The sequence below is a fragment of the Mus caroli genome, unplaced genomic scaffold (assembly GCF_978045245.1).
Source record: "Mus caroli unplaced genomic scaffold, Mus_caroli_1 scaffold_1, whole genome shotgun sequence".
NCBI lineage: Eukaryota > Metazoa > Chordata > Mammalia > Rodentia > Muridae > Mus > Mus caroli.
This window is the reverse complement of record NW_028227256.1, coordinates 44,208,014-44,227,324: the sequence shown is the minus strand read 5'-3', so window position 1 is coordinate 44,227,324 and position 19,311 is coordinate 44,208,014.

Below are 19,311 nucleotides of genomic sequence, written 5' to 3'. Positions count from 1 at the left end.
TGACACCCAGTTACCCAGTTATAGGCAAACATTTTAACTTTCCCTCTCCCTCTCCCTCTCCCTCTCCCTCTCCCTCTCCCTCTCCCTTCCCCAGCCCCGCCCCATGTGTGTGTGTGCACGCATCTATCATAGAAGAAACTATTTCTAGAAGTGCTAGATACTACATGAAAATTAGTTAAATCTGTGACTAGGCACATGTGAAAGCCAATCTAGGAGAAAGTTATTTTGGACTTTCTTTTGGTGTGGATTCAATGTGCTATGCATCCTAATGTAAACACAGCATTATATCTTCATACAGTATTGTATTACCATCATATAGCTGTGGTATTATTATATTAGACAATTATAAAAATGAAGCAAAACATAAAAGCTAACCCTTTTGTGTAACTACAAAAACACCATATATTAAACAGAGATATATTTTTCTCCAAAATGTACTGAAACTCAAAACTATTATTACAAAAGAAAAAAATCTAATGGAAATATTTGTATTTAAAATGTTCCTTAAATAGCTTGCATATTATGGATGTGAACAAAACTGTGCTTTCTAAACAAGTTCTTGGTATTATTAAGCCTTCATCCTTAAATAAGTAACCAGAGATGTACCACTTAAAAATACAAATCAGCCAGGCAAGTAGTTTATTATTAGATAAAATATATCAAAAATAAAAGTAGAAATTGGAGTATTAATATAATACGATCAGAAAAGATGAAAAACCATCTCATTTGTTCAATCACAAAAGCGAGGAAGAGAGAAATAATGTTTCAACAAAGAATACAGTATACAAAAGTTTGACACATTTACAAATTTATAAGCATGCTTGAGTCTTCAGGAAGAGATGCTACTAACTACAATCGTAACGAAATGAATTGTGAATTGGATGTTCAAGCCCCTAAAATTCATATAGGAGCTCCTCCCTCTATTGCAGATACATTTGTAGAATAGAATTACAGCTGAATAATATGTGTGAGGCCTTGATCTTCTAGGATTATAACCTTACACAGGGAACCTGAGATCTCCATCTCCCTCACCTCAGATTACTTATTACATGAGAAGACTGAGTGAGAAGATGGTTACCTATAACCAAAACAAGAGCCCTTCCAATAACTGTAGTTTGATGAGCTTTGAACTGAAATTGTATCCCTCCAGAAATGTGGAAATGTTAATTTCACTTGATGGAGCCTTCCAATGTGTGATATATTGCAATAATAACACAGATTACCTGTTGGGCTGTACTGTATGATATTATAATGTGCATGAAGAATATGATGAGATCCAAGGAAGAGGGAACCTCACTGTGAATAGGGATGGCAGAGGAACAGTAAGACAAACACAACTTATGCAGATGAAAATTAATGTGTTCAGGAAGCAACAAGATTCATCAGCCCAGAATACAGTCTGAAAGTTCTGATATAAAATGAGATGACCACAGAACATGTAAAAACAATCATTACATTTTTGTCTCATCAAATTCTCAATCAAAATAGTTTAATTTGCTTTGGAAGCATTCCCTAGATAACAATTACATCTCAGTGTAATAAATACCCCAGCATTCAGTCAAATGAATCAATTGTGTCTGAAGAGCTAAGAGAAGTCAGACTCTGAAATAGAAAGAGCAAAATCACCTTTCATAATTGAATAGACATCATTCTCCAAAAACATATATACTTAGCTTAACAACAATGCAAGGACTTCAACCAGGCTACAGAAAGCATAGACAGAGATTGATAAGGCACCTTCATCATTTTCTATGGAGCAGAACCCATTACATGAGCCTGTAACACAGCAGAAAGATGTCCATACACTAAATTAACTGAAGTCTTAAGTTTTTCATTGATGTCTCAGAAGGCAGTGAAGAAACAAGACTTCCTTCATGAACAGAATGGAGAGGTCCTAAGTTCTATTTATGCAGTCAAACCAGGATTGCCCTAAAAGGACAATCTAGGCATGGCAGAATCCTAACACTACCCCTTCATTCTGAGGTAGCCCTAGCTGCACAGAAAATCTTCACTTAAGGTATTAGAGAAAAGGAGAAGATAAGTTTTCAGTCATATTTATTTAGAATCTCAGAAGAGAAAGAGGGCTTTAGTACTTTTGATCAAAGCTGGCTATAACCTTAGAATACATGGAAGAAAAGTTGTGGGGTAACTGTATTGCTCTGGTTTCATACCTCTCTGACAAATCCCTGAGAAAACTTAAGAGGAGATATTGAGAGTGATAGTTTCAGAAGTCTTGGTCCAGTCTCTTGGTTCATGAAGCAAGAGTATAAAGGAGATTCTTCACTTCGTGGCAGACAGGAAGCCAAGAGAAAGTAGGGTCCAGAGTCCAACTATAAACTTGAAAGAAACATATCCAGTGACCTATTTCTTCCAAGTAGGCCACACCCCTTACATTTCCAGGAACTCTCAAAATAGCATTGCCTGCAGAATATTAAGCATATGAGGCAGATTTCATATTGAAACCATAACTTTTTAATTATGCCTAAGACTTATTAAAACCTGTGCTATGAAAGGAGCGTGGCATTTTTGTTGCTATAAGGAAAGTAGTTGTTAAATGAAAACCTATACTATATTAAAGCAAGTAATAGGTAAAAATTGCATCACAATAAAATACTATTAATAAATGCTAAGAAATTCTCAAAAGCCAAAGTTAGTCTCCTTCCTTGTCAGCAAACCAAGAAAGCTGTTTTTGTTTAGTTTTGCTTGTGTTTTCTGCAATACCCCTGTGTATGGGTTCTTCTCCTATATAACTATATGAGTGTCAACTTTAATTGGATAATGGTTTAGAGGTCCAAATCTCTTGGAGATTCAGTAATGTAGCAGAGAGCCTGTGTGATTCAAAGGGAATGTTTTAATATACCAGGAGATATGGGGTGTCACAGCAGTTGTGTGAACTCTGACAGTCACACTGCCCCGAAGAAGCACGATATTGTCTCTAATACCTTGAGTTCAGCAGTTTTAATTCCCACCTCTGTGTGATGTTTGACAGTTCATTCATTTAGAGAGCTTCAGTGCAGCACAGGTGACTTAAGTTCAGGTAGTTATTTTAAGGATATGTCGCTTCTGTTTATTTTTTAATGCTAAGGAGAACGCACTGAGTGTATTGCAGGAAGACCTTTGTACACCAAAGAAACTGTTCTCTAAAAAAAAAAAAATGGAGAGCTTTGACATTTAGAGATTCAGCACTTCATTGAGGGGCAGACTTCCTTAATCCTGAGACATTTATTGGTGCCAAAGGTAGAGAATCTAACCTGCATCGTCCCGTCTCTAGATGTGAGGTTTTAAAAGACTCAAAACTCACAAAGCTTTTTATATTATTTGCTGCAATGCCTGAAATTGTCTCTTTGACCAGTTGCCAGAGTCATTCTGAACATCAATCCAAATGCCAACTAGAAACATGGTTCATAACTGGAGTTCACAGGGTTAACAGGGAAGGCTAATCTATACTAGAAGAAAGAGTAGTAGAAAGAGACCCTAGGCAAGCCAGTATACAATGTGGCTATGTGCCCCTTATCAGGAATTACAGGTTCAAGAGAACAGACTGAAGAAGAAAGAGAAAAAATGAGGAAACCAGTCTGGATCATTTGTGGGGAAGGGGATAGAAACTAGAATGACCAAGCAGGTTATGACTGGAGAAAGGACTCGGTGTATTGAACTGTTTTCCTACTGCCTCTTGATACTGAACAATTTGACCACTGATAGATTCAGTGAGCAAGGAAAGTATTGATTTCTGTGAATGTACCAGCTAATGATTCCAACAAGGACAATGGATGCTACCAATCTAATGGTTATATGTGGGGTGGTGGACCATAAGAGGAAGCCTGGTAATGTCAACCTAAAGGCTAGAAGCCCTGGAAATCCTGAAGGGACAGTAGGAGCTTCGCCTGCTCCTGGCACTAGTCCCCTGTCATGTAGCCACAGCCCCCCGCCCCCCATAGATTTGTGGCCATCACTCACATAAGGGCAATGCCCCAAGCCCTTCTACATGTAGATGAAGCATTCCTAACATCTCAGACCAAGACAATAGCATAGTCAAGTAGGTTCAAAACAGTTCTCCATGATAAATGAGGTACCTAGAGGTCTGGAGGGTATTGCCAATAAGCTTCCCTTCCCAGAAATTCCTGCCTGCAAGAGGTAATTCCAGTCCCACCCTAAGAAGTGAGTATGATTTTCCACCATGACAATAAATTGTTTAGAACCACCGTCTGACTTTTTTGTCAAGATCTACCATGAAGAAAGCCTTCTTTGCTTACAGAGCTGTAGCCTAATCTCCTATAGAAGGCCTCTCTGCACTCCCAACCACAACTGCCACCAAGCCTGCTGCAGTAAAGCCAAGGACAATCATCCATGCTGGAACTAGCCAGAGCTTATTCCCACCCACACCCCAACTCAGTTCTCTGTTCTTCTGCCACTCCCAGTAGTACCTGGATGTCAAAGTCCCGGGAACCTCAAGGCCCTGAACCAGCACAGGCTTTCCCACATCTCAGACTGCACTTTCCCACCTCCTTAGCTGTGGCTCAGTGCTTCCTTACACCCACTCTTTGGCAGTGTCAGATAAGCACAGTGAGCCCAGCGGAGGAGCAAACTTGAGCCAACAACCTACAGTTATATGGATGGCTTTTGTTAAACTAAATGGCTCACAAAACAAAATTAAAAATCATGCACTGAAGGGCTTGGGGAGGCTTGGTAGGCATGAGAAGAAGATAAAAGAAGGTGCAAGAGACACAAATCAGGTTACATTATATACATATATGAAATTATCAAACAACAAAATTAATTTTTGAAAGCACAATAAAAGAGCAAGGCAAAGGCTAGATGGGTGGCAAAGAGGTACTTAAGCAAGTGGCAGATCCACAATAGCTATTTCCCAAGAGACACTCATCCTTCTCATGGAGGCTTTTCAGGAGGAAAGAATGAATGCTTGTATTGTAAAACCTGCTGAGCTCACTAAGGAGGTCATCGCCTGTAATGAATTAGCAACATCTAAAATATTATTTCATGTGTCTCAAACTAACATTTCATATCTCAATGGAAAATGGCTCTTTCATCATATTTCAATAGGTTAAATCAACATAAAAGTCGGTGTAAAATTTATATTGAGCTTCTCTCTGTGTAAAGATTAACCACATTTCAACAAAACTGGGAGAGGAGGGTGGTGCAGGGGGTGGGGGGGTGTCAACTGCAATTCACAAAACACTGCTTGAAGCTTGAGCAATCCATGGCTTCGATACCAAGCGCTCATTTATTTTATTTTTTTGTAAGAATAAAGCTTTCACCATTGATTTTGCACTTCTCTCACTTTTATAGCCTATGCTCTGTCTGTCACTACTTCTCTTACAGTCTTAGCCTGAATCCTTGCTGTGGTTGTCTCATCTAAACACAAAGGATTGTCCACCACTGGTTTTCACCACATTTATTTTTTCAACACAAGGCCCAACCTTATTCCCAGCATTTCTCGGTGTTCTGTTGGTTGTCCCTGTGAAGCTGAGGAGCTGTGCAGGGAAGAAAAGAAGAAGCGAAGGAGAGATGGAGGAAGAAAAATGCCCCCATCGAGTAGGGAAACACCACTGTCCTGCAATTCCTGGGACCACCAGCCAGTCCCAGAAAGGTTCTTGAAAATCAAAGTCTGTCTCATGAGGACAGCACTATTAATCATCGTTCTCCAGGGTCCTTTGATTCTCCTGCACATTTTTGGAAGCTTCTGTTATTTTTAGTCATCATTTCAGTCGACTTGAATTGGACAGTCTTTTGTATTTCTGAAGAATAATTTATGAAGTGTGCAATAATACCTAGTTACTTCAGTAATATTTAAAGCAAACTGTATTAGCACTTCTTTCATCTGAAGACTTTTTATTTTCTCTGAAAAATTACTTGCATATCACTGAAGGCCTAAGCATTTAACTCAATTAAAATATTAATGCCAAGGGTTTCTTTTTTCACCTAAGATATTATAATGAAATGTTAACTTTTCTTGATATAGAAGACATTTGTAGAAACTAGAGATTTCTTTTGCATGAATAACTTTTTTAATACTCAAATTAGTACTGTATTGAATTATAAGCTGTCATTTCTGATGATCACTGTATTCTGGCACTTCAACATTAACAAATGTATTTCTCAGGAAAAATGATGCTGAAGAAGGGAATTTTATTAATGTCCATAAGAATGCTGGCTGTCGTTTTACCATAAATGCAATATGTTCAATAATCTTCAGAAGAAAATTATTTTACTATTTAGTAGAAATTTAGACAAGTGTATGGTTTCCATTATAAACATAAATTCTCTTGATAGAGTTTGAAATCAACCTTAATTAAAAACAAAAAAAAAAGTACTGAACTCTTTTGTTTCTATTTGTGATTTATTACAGTGATCTGTTGCTGAATAACTACTTCAAATTCAGTAGCTCAAAACAACAAAAGTCACTTTTTGTTTATTGGGTCTTAGGGGATGTTTTTGCTCACAAGCATGACACATGAGTGTGAGTCATGGCAGCACCTATCTCAGCCTCATGTCAGCTGGGTTGACGAAAAGGCTAGGATTGACTCAATAGAGTAGAATCATTTGCAAAAAACACCCACATATTCAGGGACCAACGGTGGCTTTTTAATACATGCAACCCTGGTTATGGCTACTAGCCAGAACAACTTTCTGTGTATATTCATGAAGCTATTCATGTCCCTCGAAGCATGAGGGCCAAATTCTGAACTTCAGTGCCTGAAGAATACAATAATGTTCATGCCGTTTTGATGATCATATCTGTGAAGAAACATGTGCATCACTATCTGCATTATGACATCTACAAGACCTTCTCAATTCAAAGAAAGGAGACATGGACCTTACACACTGCTAAGATGATTACTAACCTCACAATGTGGAAACTGCATAGAAGATGAGGTGTATTAAGGAGGTAACTGTGAAGAAAACAAATATTTGTGTGGCTGGACACAAGTAAGAAACTTCAGAAATAGTTCTCTTACAAATGAAGTTCTATTAAAGTTTTTCTACTAAAGCTGTACTGGCCAAATATCTCTAGTAGGAGAATTTTTATGAATTTGACTTACAGTAAAATATGAGCAATTTCTAAGTAAAAAATTACTCAAAAGCCCTCCCTAATGATAAAAAAAAAAACATGCACAATTGCTCCACTTTATTCAGAGTACACAATTGACATTTAGACTTATTCACATTGCTGTCTATATAATATGCCACTAAGTGCTTTGATTCATTCCAAAGAAATCTATTATTTTCTTACAAGAAATTATAAGCTATCTTACGCTGTCCAAATCCTGAATTTTTAAGTAGATTACTTAATTTTTATCTCATTGCCAAAAAATTCTCAATCAATTTCTCTTTTCTTTGCAATTTTGATCATTGGTTTCTTATCTCATATTTGTTCTTACCACATCATTCTCCCTCCATATTTCTTGCTTCAGCATGGAGTCTCATACTTAGTATTAATTTGATCATAGGTAGTCATTTTTCCTCAATGCCCTCTCTTCCAAAGAGCAAGTTTTGAACATTGCTGGTACCTACAAGCTCAACCTTTGCAATGTATCCCCATGCCAATTTCAGTGCCTGAAAAGCTAAAAGAACCTTACTATGGAAATTGTAATTATGAATTATGCAGAATTCTCATCTACTTACTTTCATGTTCATATCAAATTGGACATATTAGACAAGTAAATAATGAATATAAATATAAAACAAATAATATATGATGCAAACTGCTTCATAGAATTATTTGACAGTTCAGATAAACACATGACCAAATAGACTCAATATTCCTGGAAAATCCACCTGATGTTGGCATATAATTAAATAAGAACAACTTAGTTGATGTGCGCCTAATTTGCTTATGTCAGTTGGCTGTCCCAAACGAAGATTGCATCATGTGTTTCTAAGTCCTATAGTAGAGTGGTATCCTGTGAACTAGGCTGCCTCGTCGGTAAACAGCTGCTCCTATTGATCTCAGGCTATGCTAAGACGGTCATGAAGCAATTGTTATATAAGTTTCTAGCCACAGGGATAAACTCCAAACATTGCAGCACACTGAGCGCTGGACAAGTAGTGGCAAGTACTTCTGATGCTAAGAGCGAGGCTGCACATCCATTAGAACACTTCTGGCCTTTTGCATTTGTGAAGTTGGCTACACCCAGTTCTCATAGCATATATTCAGTACCAATGGTCCCAGTTAATCCTCTAAATATAAGCCAACTCATATTTGAACACTTATATACACTCAGTTCCAGCAATGTTCAGTATTCACTGCTTTTGTTATGCCTATACAAAAATTCCCACTTGTTTATTTTGAATATTATTTAAATTTCATCAGTTTAATTTTTCTACCAATATTCAAAGCATTGTCTTTGATCTTTTCTTTTTATTCACTTAGCCCAACTCCCTGAAATTTCAAGATGTGTCTTGGCACTTGACAAAAGAACTGAATAAATTAGATATGTTTCTGGTTCTCCTTTAAACTTGAAGAAGCCCAAGTTAAAAGTTATTGTGAATGTCATGGGGCCTAATGGTGGCATCAAATGAATTTTATGGCACTTCAGAAAAAGATTTGTTGATAATGTCTTTTGGATCACACAGTTGAACATCTTGGATAAGTTTCCCTTTTCAAAACCATTAGGCATAGGTGGCTTTTGTGTTTTATTTTTAATTGTTGAAGAAAGCCTTGAGCATTCCAAGAAAGTAAGAATAAAAAAACTAATGATACTAAAGTGAGCTTCTGTTTGCAAAGACATCCTTTGAAGAAGGGTGACTAATGCTTTGGGGATGAATCACCATAACAGAATTGTGGGCGGTAGTTTCATCATAGCCTATGGACTAATTTGCAATCAAAGAACACTTTTATTTCTTTGTCTTATATAATCCAACATTGAAATGTAAGAAAATTTCAATAAATAAAATAAAAACAAGGGAAGGATTCTGAATACTAAATGTGTTTCTATGACTATGCACAATACCTACTTTAACAGTATTTTTATGTTTTGAATGAGACCAACCAGCATTTCCTTACTGTGGCCTCTTAAACTATGATGGTCTACCTCTCTAGAGCCACCATTTAAATGTGGACTCTGTAGTCTTTGCAGTCTGAAAATGTGAAGCAAATGATGGACTTTTTGCCATATCTTTTCCAACTCCATTTTAGAAAATATAATAGGTACTTCCTGTGTGTGAACAGAGCTGTAGCCTAAACTGAATTAGGTTCTAAAAACGTGGTCCCACTTAATTGTGGAAAAAATTAAATGACCCTTCATATATCTAGTTTTATAAGTAAGAAGAAATGCTACCTACTACAGAAAAATAAAAATTGAAACTTAAAAAAATTGTTCAATAGCCTTTTCTGACTTTCTAGCTGCCTTCTAGACTGGAATCCCACAGTGAACTCTAGCCAGCACAGTGATATCTAACATCAAACTTTTTCCTTCTCCCTGTACTGACCCCCTAACAAAAAGTTAATGGTTCAGATTGTATTATCAATGCACTGCCTCACAGTACCACATCTATCTGCCAGTTGATCTCTGAAAGAGGCATTGACTGTTTTGCCTGAAGCATGGTATTCAGAGATATTTTATTTAGTTCACAATTTGGAAGAGTTACAGAGTATGACACTCAATCTGCCAAGGCTCCTAACTACCTCACTTTGCTGATTGCTTTCAGTTCAAGCCACCATTGCAATCTAAGAGCAAATACAAGACAAGCTCAGTGGGATCCCAGCGCCTAAGAAACATTACTGAAAGTAGAGAGTGTAAAATATTCAAATTAAACTGAAATTGCCCTATATATTGAGAACCCTAAACGTTTTCCACTATAAAGCTATTCCACAATCTCAAAGTTATACATTTAAATTCCAATACTGCCCCAAATGATATTTTTCATTTAGAAAAAGACTGAAAGAACATTGGTGTTAGGGAGGCACTAACATTTGATATTTGCTTACAGATAGCACAGTGCTTCTTTTCCTTTTAGTTTATTGCTTTTTAAATTTAACATACAAAGTGATAGGTTTCATTGTGACAATTTCACACATGTTTATCATTACACTTCATTCTTTTTATCCCCTCTCCTGCCAATCCCTGGCTGTTCCCTCCTTTGCTTTCATATTGCATAAATTTCTTTTTCCTGTCTTCTTCTCACCTTCCTCTTTCTCTGCCCTCACAGTTCTCTTACATATATACATATAATACATGTAGATAAATTTAAATCTAGTTTCTGAATATGAAAAGACATGAAATATTTGTCTTTCTGAGTCTTGTTCCATGTAGAGTACAATTCAATCCCTTTTCTTTCAACTACCACATTGCCATTTCATTTTAATAATTGAAAAAAGATCTCTTGTATGTAACTACCAAGTCTTTCTTTATTTGCCAATCTGTTGGTGACCCTCTAGGGTAATGCCATAATTTTACTCATTGCTAATTCATACCCAAGAGATTAATGGTACTTGTTAGAATTTGATTCAGCAATAAATGTCAGAAACTATTAAAACCTATTTCCTTCCTTTTTCTAGATAGGAGTTCCAGGACTCACTGGGGTGCTGATGGCATGGGTTAAACTTAGTATTTTCTTGTTCAATAGTTTCCACACAGGGTTTCATCAGTGACTGCTATCATATCTCCATGGTGAGCACTAAAGGAACTGAGAAAGCATGGGCTTTACTTAAAGTGCATGTTTTTCCTATGTTGGGGAATGTGATCTCTATCAATATGCCCATTTTGTTAGAACCAAAGATCTTTTTCCCCTGTTCCCCTGAATTTGTCAAAGTACTAAGGATAAGCGAGTGTGGGTGATCAGTTAAAGGCTGACATCTATATCAACTTCCAGTCCCCACCTAAGTCTCAGGAAACATCATGGAAGATGGAGTGGAAAGAACATAAGAGCTAAAAAATAGGAAGGTTTGTTATAAAATGCTATTATTGGGATATAATATGACTCTGGCACATATGATTTCACAGTAACTGAAGGTACCTACACAAGACCCGAGCAAGATCAAACCAACAGTAATTTCAAATGGAGTGGGAAGGTACTCCTGAGTTTACTCCTAGCTAAGAGATGATGTGTAGCTTAATTTGTTCAAGGCCTACTTTTAATGGTGGTTCTTAAATGCTTCATTGTCCCTTCTAGCCCTCCATCCACCAGAGGTAGAGGAAAAGAAAGGATATAGGGCAAGTGGACCTGTTTAGAAATGGTTCTTTAGAGAAAACCCCATCTGCATTGTCAGAAAATCAGCAGTTCAGTTCACAGGTCAGCAGCAGCAGCTCAACCCACTTGCAAACACTTCACGGATATACCAGCAATCCAGTTCAGGAGTGTCAGGATAGCAGCAGTGGTGTCAGGCCTCAGCCAAATCAGCAAGAGTCAGCAGGAGAGACCAGAGCCAACAAGAATGCCAAGGAAGTGCATATCTCAACAAAGCAAAGAACAAGAATCATTTAGCTATGCAAGTAAATCAATTTTCTCTCACAGTCCATTGAATCCTATTTATACTGTCTCCAAACATCAGATGTCCTCCATGGGTCTTGCCTTGCCATGGGTCTTGCCTCATCACGAGTCTGGCTTAGCAAAACTCCACATGAGTCTGTCTCAGCTGACATTCCTCGGTCATTTGGCCCAAGTCCACAGAAGCAGCAAGAAGCTGCAGCATACCACCAGACTTTATTTTTGGTGTTGTTCTTTTTACGGAGTCCCAACAAACAAAGATCAATTACTCAATGTGAAGCAGATCAATACATGCATCTTGTTAGCAATGAATCTTTCATCACACATCTTTTCATGTGCTTGCTTTAGCAGAACATCCTTTCACCTGTGTCTGCTTCTGCAAAATATCCCTTCACAAGTCTGCCTCAGCCTTTCATCTCTGTCTGCTTCAGCAAAATGTTCCTTCATATGTCTGCTTTAGCAAAACATCTTTTCATTTGTGTCTGCTTCAGGAAAACACCACCCAACACAATTGACTTTCCAAAGAACCCTTAGATTTCTACTTCATTGATGGCAGTGTAAAGAAGAGAAAAATCACATTTTCCTGGGGCTGGGGACACTGGTAGATTCCCCATGCCACATTTGATAATATCAAACCTGTGCATGTGTGAGCAGCACTAATTGGCCACAGTAATTCAAAATAAATCAGTGAATAAATAAATACTTTTCAGAAGAAAGTGTAAGTTGCCTGTGGCCACACTAACTGGGTTCCTGAGTGGGAGGCCAGAGCTGTATGGGAGAGAACAACGAGATAAATAATAGAGGTTTCTATTCAAGCTCCCCCCCACCCCGAAGTTTACTAAGAGTCCGTGCTTATAAAGAGGGTAGGCCATCCCCTGCCAGCCCATTCTTGGTGCCTGGAGCCAGCCCATAGGCGATCTACAGGGTGTGTCTCTGGAACTCTCAAGGACCTTTCAGCAGGAAGCAGAGTCTTGAGAAGAGCAAATAAGAGCCATCAATGTCAGAAGGCTCTACCCTAGGTAATCTCCTTCTTAGTGGCAGAAAGGTCAAAGTCTGGATCAGCCTGCTTCAGGGCTGAGTGAGGCTACAAGAAAGAGATAAGATTGGAAAGGAGGTGTGATGGAGTGCAGGAAAGCGTATCTGAGGCGTGATTATCAAGATACATTGTAAACAGATGAGTTAATTTGAATGAGAATGGGCCCCATATGCTCATATGTTTGAATGCTTGGTGGAACTAAAGGGGAAGGATTGGAAGGTGTGGCCTTGTTGGAAGACAAATATCACTGGCAATAGGTTTGGGGTTTCAAAATTCCATACCATTCTTAGTTAGATCTCTCCTCACCTCTTCTCTTTCTATAGTGTGTGTATGGATCAGATGTAAGCTCTCAGCTACTGTTATATCACCATGTCTGCCTGCCTGGTACTGTGCTCTCCATTGTGACAGTCATGGACTCTAACTGTCTTGGGCAGAGAACCCCTAAATTAAGTGCTTTCTTTCATTAGTTGCCTTGGTCATGCGTGTGGGTGTGGGTGCTTGTCACAGCAATAGAAAAGTAACTAAGACAGTTTTTAAGATATATTTTCCAATTATAATTAAATTTAATTTTAATCTATATAATAATTTTAAAGAATATGAATCTTCTCTAAAATTACTGATATTTTATTCCACTTTGTAATTACAAAAGATATATTATGTATTTTATATATCATTTGAATAATGCAAAATGAAAATATTTTATTTATTCATGAAAGGCACATGAATAATCATTTAATAGTAGTTTTTAGAGATCACTCCACAGAATAAACAAACTTCGTTTCTAAAGAATAGAATCTCTTGAAGTAACTATAACAGAAACATCATCTACCTCTGATGATACTCAGATTAAAGTAGTGTTGTTATACATATCACATTGGTGACTTAGGACAAGTGGGATGAAATGTTCTCTGAGTTGTAACCTCATTTAGTTGACAAGTTGTAATAGCATTCATTTTCCTGATCTCAAATTACATGCATAAATATATATATGTGAATGCAACTGAACCTTCATTCCCTCAAGAATTACAAAAGGAATCTCCATGTTAAATAAAGTGATTTCTCAACAAAGGCTTTTCCCAAGTGATTTCTAGCCACTAGATATATCTGTGTACTGGAAAATAAATTAATATTGCTTGATTAAACACAGCAGTTGCAGTCAAATGTCAGCTATATAGTTGAAGTGCAAGTGTGTGTTGTTTTAAGGCTAGCTAGTGTTCTTTTATTTAAAAATCATGGCTTTCTTTTGCTGAGAAGACTGCGTTCTAGAAGACCTTCTCTGAGATTACACATCTCAGTTCTTTAACAATAGTGGCCTAGTTATCCTGGAGTCTAAAAGCTGTCACTAACCATACCAGTCAGGATTGTAGCCAGCCGGCCATGACACATCCATGGACTAACTGTTGCGGCCCATCCAGCAGTCCGCAACGCGAAAGGTTTAACTGAGGATGGCAGTTCGAGCTGAAAAGAGAGGAAGGTAGACAGGGCGGGAGAAAGAACGAGGCCAAGATGATTTTATGTTCAAGGCCCCCCTTTACTAATTCCAACATTCAGTTATAAAGGAAGGGTGAAGGAACCCAATTTCCCGCCAAGTAACTCGGGGTCCAGTAGCAGGACAAACACCTGTGTGCCTCTAAGCAGCAAAGTGACAGGGTCCAGCAGTGGGTGTGGCAGAACAAATGAGCAGGAAACTCCACCCTTGAGCAAGCAGGTTCTAGGGTGGGGGAAGGGAGACCACATCTCTTCCCATTTGTTAACAAAATAAAAAATAAAAAAAAAGAAAAGGCTGGCCTGAGGCAGAAAAATTATCTATGCTCAATAGTTCTGCCTGAGTTTTTAGGGCTAAAGAAAAAACCTGTTTCCGTATCTAGTTCTGATTAACATGCTGCTGACCCAAGCAGAACCAGTGTTGGGTTAGCACTGATTTAAACTTAATTCGTATCCTACCGTATCCTCAGCAACACTTTACAAAACTGAAATTTTAAGCTAGCTCTAGCATGTGTACCTGTCCGTTGCTCCGATGCCCAATACAAAGATCCTTTTCTGTGGAGCTCCACAACAGCAGCCGTTTCTCTTAGCATCCCTCTGCCATTCTTCGGGTCCCTGTTCGGGCGCCAAACGGTTGCGGCCCGTCCAGCAGTCCGCAAAGCGAACCGTTTAACTGAGGATGGCAGTTCGAGCTGAAAAGAGAGGAAGGTAGACGGGGCAGGAGAAAGAACGAGGCCAAGATGATTTTATGTTCAAGGCCCCCCTTTACTAATTCCAACATTCAGTTATAAAAGAAGGGGGAGGGAACCCGATTTCCCGCCAAGTAACTCGGGGTCCAGTAGCAGGACGAACACGTGTGTGCCTCTAAGCAGCAAAGCGACAGGTCCAGCAGTGGGCGTGGCAGAACAAATGAGCAGGAAACTCCACCCTTGAGCAAGCAGGTTCTAGGGTGGGGGAAGGGAGACCACACCTAACAAGGATGAAGTACAAAGCAATATTTAAGAATTATCAACATAAAGTTGACAAATTAATAATCTGAGTGAAGACATACAAACAAGTAAGAAGGAAGGAAAGGAAAGGAGAGAGGAAGGGAGGGAGGCAGGGTTCAAAGGAATTGAGAAACACCAAAAATTGTTGAGATTTCCTTGAACATTTTTGTCCATCACTGGAATCATGTGCTAAGAAGTGCCAAATTGATGTGTTTTGTCACCAGAGCTCACCTCTCCCTTTGTTATAGCACCAGATATTCACACTGATCCTTTTGTTGAGCAAATTACATCTCAGCTGTCAAAACCACAGGAAGTCTGTCAATATTAAATGAATGTCATTAAATTGAACTCGTTAGTACCTATATTTTATCAGATTGAACCTAGTAGGTACATGCCATGTGAATTTAGGTATCTGTTCTAGAATACCATAAAAGTACCATCTGCCAGCATCATGGGGTAGATAAACATTCATGAATTTGCCCACAGGCAACTTAATTGAAAACAATAAATTATTCTGCTTTGCTAAAATGGACTTTAAAAATCCGGTGTCAATAACTAATTGTGTTCAACATGACTATTTCATAAAATGAAAAACTACTGGTTATAGCATAAAAACCTATAATACCAACCACTGCACCCACACTCAGTGCTGACCTAGTAACACAATGGACCTGTAAGATGAAAGGCATCAAAACAGGCTGCCCTTGATAACTCATTTCCTTTCCATGAGATATTCCTTAGTACTAGAACTTCTGAAATTCTCTTATCATGTTCTACATGATAGTATTTGCCAAGTCTTTTGATTTCTGTATGATGTCTTTGTATGCTTAGAAATCAGTTCTATACGGAATATCTTAAAAATTAAGATTCAGTATTCTGAAACTTCTATGGGCCAATTGAATGTTCTTTGTGAATTACAATTATAGTTCTTACTAGTTTTTATTTGAGAATGAAACTATTCACCAGGTTGATATTTAAGAGCTGAAGATCTGTAAGATAATGGAAAGCAAAAGAAAAGTGTATGTGTGTATGTGTATGTGTGCATGTGTGAATTTAGGTACCTAAATCAGCTTCCCAGAACAATGATGAACATGAACACTCAACAAATTTGCCCACAGGCAACTAATTGAAGTGTGTGTGTTTGTGCATGATTACATGTGTGTATTACAAAATGACTTCAAATGATTAAAGATGCCACAGAGGTCAAAGATCTGAACTCAAGGCCTTACTGGAGGCACTGGTAGAATGGATATAGATGTAAAATAAATCTATGCAAAGCTGCTGGAGGCACACAACACTGCTGGAGAATCAAGGCTGAGTCACAGGATCTCGGGGTTCAGTTAAGCTATAGAGGTTAAAGACCATGGGGGCTAATTGTACAGCTCTCAAAATGTAGCCAAATTCTATTTTGTGAAATGGACCAACCCAAGGTAAAGTACAGCTTGAAAGCCACATTGTCATTTTCTTTCTGATAAGTGAGTTAAAGATCTTACCCCAAGAATGAAGCAAGATTGCATCCAAATTTAAGCAGTAAGTAAAACCACATACATGTTCATGCACATATAAGTATGCATCATATATACATACACACACACACACACACACATATGTGTGTGTGTGTGTGTGTGTGTGTGTGCACAGAGCTGGGAGGTCGCTTTGGTCAGGTTCATGTGGATTCTGTTTTATATTGCTATAAGCAGGACACATTAATATCAGTTCCCCTTCATACTGTGTGGGTTTTCATTATAGCTATAGATTGGAGTCTCTGAGCAACTATTTTTAAATACTCACTTTTAAGCCTTACCCCAAACTAATTCTATGAGAATTTCTCTAGGCACAATGCAGAAACTAATACTGTTATAAAAGGTCCCCAAATGATTAGCATGTATCATGCTGCCTAGCTGAAAACACAACTTTATTAAGAGATCTATGAAGCTGCACACACTTGCTGATGACTGTTGAGTTTTTGTTCTTGTCAGGGGAAAAGGTCCACCTAAGGTTGCTAGAACTTTGACGGCAACCAGCTCATAACTCTACATTAAACAAGTAATTTATTTTCTTGTTTCAATAGAATCCCCTCATATTTTCTTTTGTATGATTATTGAAAATAGGTTCTTCTCCCTTACAATACATCCTGACCATGGTTTCCCCTCCCTCAACTCCTCCCAGTTTTCCCCTACCTTTCCTCCCCCCAACCCAGGTCCACTCCTCCTTCCTTTCCCTCTATAAAAGAGCAGATTTTCAAGAGACAATGACCATATAAAACAAAACAAGATACAATAATCCAATAGGAGAAAAAGAGTCCCAAAAACATGCAAAAGAGTCAAGGACACATTCACTCTCATATTTTTTAATTGGATATTTTCTTTATTTACATTTCAAATGTTATCCCCTTTCCCAGTCCTCTCCCCCCAAATCCCCTATCCCATCGCTCCCCACCCCCTGCTTCTATGAGGGTGTTCCCCTACCCACCCACCCACTCCGACCTCCCTGTCCTGACATTCCCATACACTGGGGCATCAAGCCTTCACAGGACCAAAGGCCTCTCCTTCCGTGGATGCCTGACAAGGCCATCCTCTGCTACATATGCAGCGAGAGCCATGGGTTGTTCCATGTGTACTCTTTGGTTGGTGGTTTAGTCCCCTAGGAGCTCGGGGCAGGGGTTGGGGGGGGGGTGTCTGGTTGATTGATATTGTTGTTCTTCCTTTGGGATTGTAAACTTCTTCAGCTCCTTCAGTCCTTTCTCTAACTTCTCCATTGGGGACCTCATGCTCAGTCCAATGGTTGGCTGCAAGCATCTAGCTCTGTACTTGTCAGGCTCTGGTAGAGCCTCTCAGGAGACAGCTATATCAGCCTCCTGTCAGAAAGCACTTCTTCGAATCCACAATAGTGTCTAGGTTTGGTGACTGTATATAGGATGAATCCCCAGGTGAGGCAATCTCTGGATGTCCTTTCCTTTAGTCTCTGCTCCACACTTTGTCTCTGTATTTCCTCCCATGAGTATTTTGTTCCCCCTTCTAAGAAAGACCAAAGCATCTGATCTTCCTTCTTCTTGAGCTTCATGTGGTCTGTGAATTGTATTTTGGGAATTACAAGCTTTTGTTAGGAGTCTTACAAAAACACCAAGCTAACAGCCATGATATATACACAGAAGATGTGGGGAAGCTCTATGCAGGCTCATGCTAGCAGTTTCAGTTTCTGTGAACCTATATGATCTCAGCTTAGTTCAATAAGTGATCCATGTTTTTCAAGTGTCCTCCATCTCCTCTGACTCAGAGTTTTTACTCTCCTGCTTCTGCTGGGTTCCCAATCTCCAAAGGGTGGGAGACATCCCATAGAGTCAGTCTCTCTCTCTCTCTCTCTCTCTCTCTCTCTCTCTCTCTCTCTCTCTCTCTCCACATAATGTCTGGCTGTGGGCCTCTGTATCTGCTCCCAGGAGGAAGCCTTTCTGATGACAACTGGGCAAGGCACCAGTCTATGAGTATAGCAGATAGAGAATAACATTAGGAATCATTTCATTGATTTTGTTTGTTTGTTTGTTTGTTTGTTTTGCCTGTTGTGTTTGATTCTACCCTAGGTCTCTGGGATATCCAGTCTCTAGTTTCTGCCCATAAAGCCATTGTAGGGCATGGGCTCGCTCTCCTGGAGTGGGCCTCAAATAAAACCAAACATTGGTTGGCCATTCCCACAAGTCCCTCACCACTATTGTGTCTGTATGTCTTACAGGCAGGACATACTGTAGGCCAAGGGTTTTCTGACTGGATAGGTGTCCAAATTTCTTCTTCCATAGCCTGCAGAGTTCCTTCTTTCACCAAAGAGATTAGAACATAAGAGTGAAGGCTCCATATAGACACCAGATCGACCTATCTATAGTTAATGAACTGTGTGAACATTGTCCTCAGCAATGGGGCCTCACAGGGGCCTTAGTGTATCTTCTTCATGCCAATTTCCTATGTATATTACACACATTAAAAACCTCATTCAAGATATGCCTTCCAGTCTGTACCCACACCAGTGGCAGATGCAGAGCAGCACACCAAGTCCCCACCTACAGCTATACCTGCTTCCCAAGAGGCAGGCTCTAACAAACCCACAGGTGAGAACACCCCTACCTCCCAGCCCCAATAAACCTGCCTGAGATGACCCCAGCAAGCAAAGCAGCAGTGGGTTCTGCCCCATCCAGCCTGTGTTCTGTCTTCCTTCTGGTCTGTATCTGCACCAGTAGCAGTCTTAGAGCAGTGCACCACACCCACCCCACAGTTCTGCCTGCCTCCAAAGAGACAAGCTCCAACCTGACAAACATAGAAGTCACAGAGCAGCACACTGCGTCCCATCCCGGAGCTCTACCTGCCT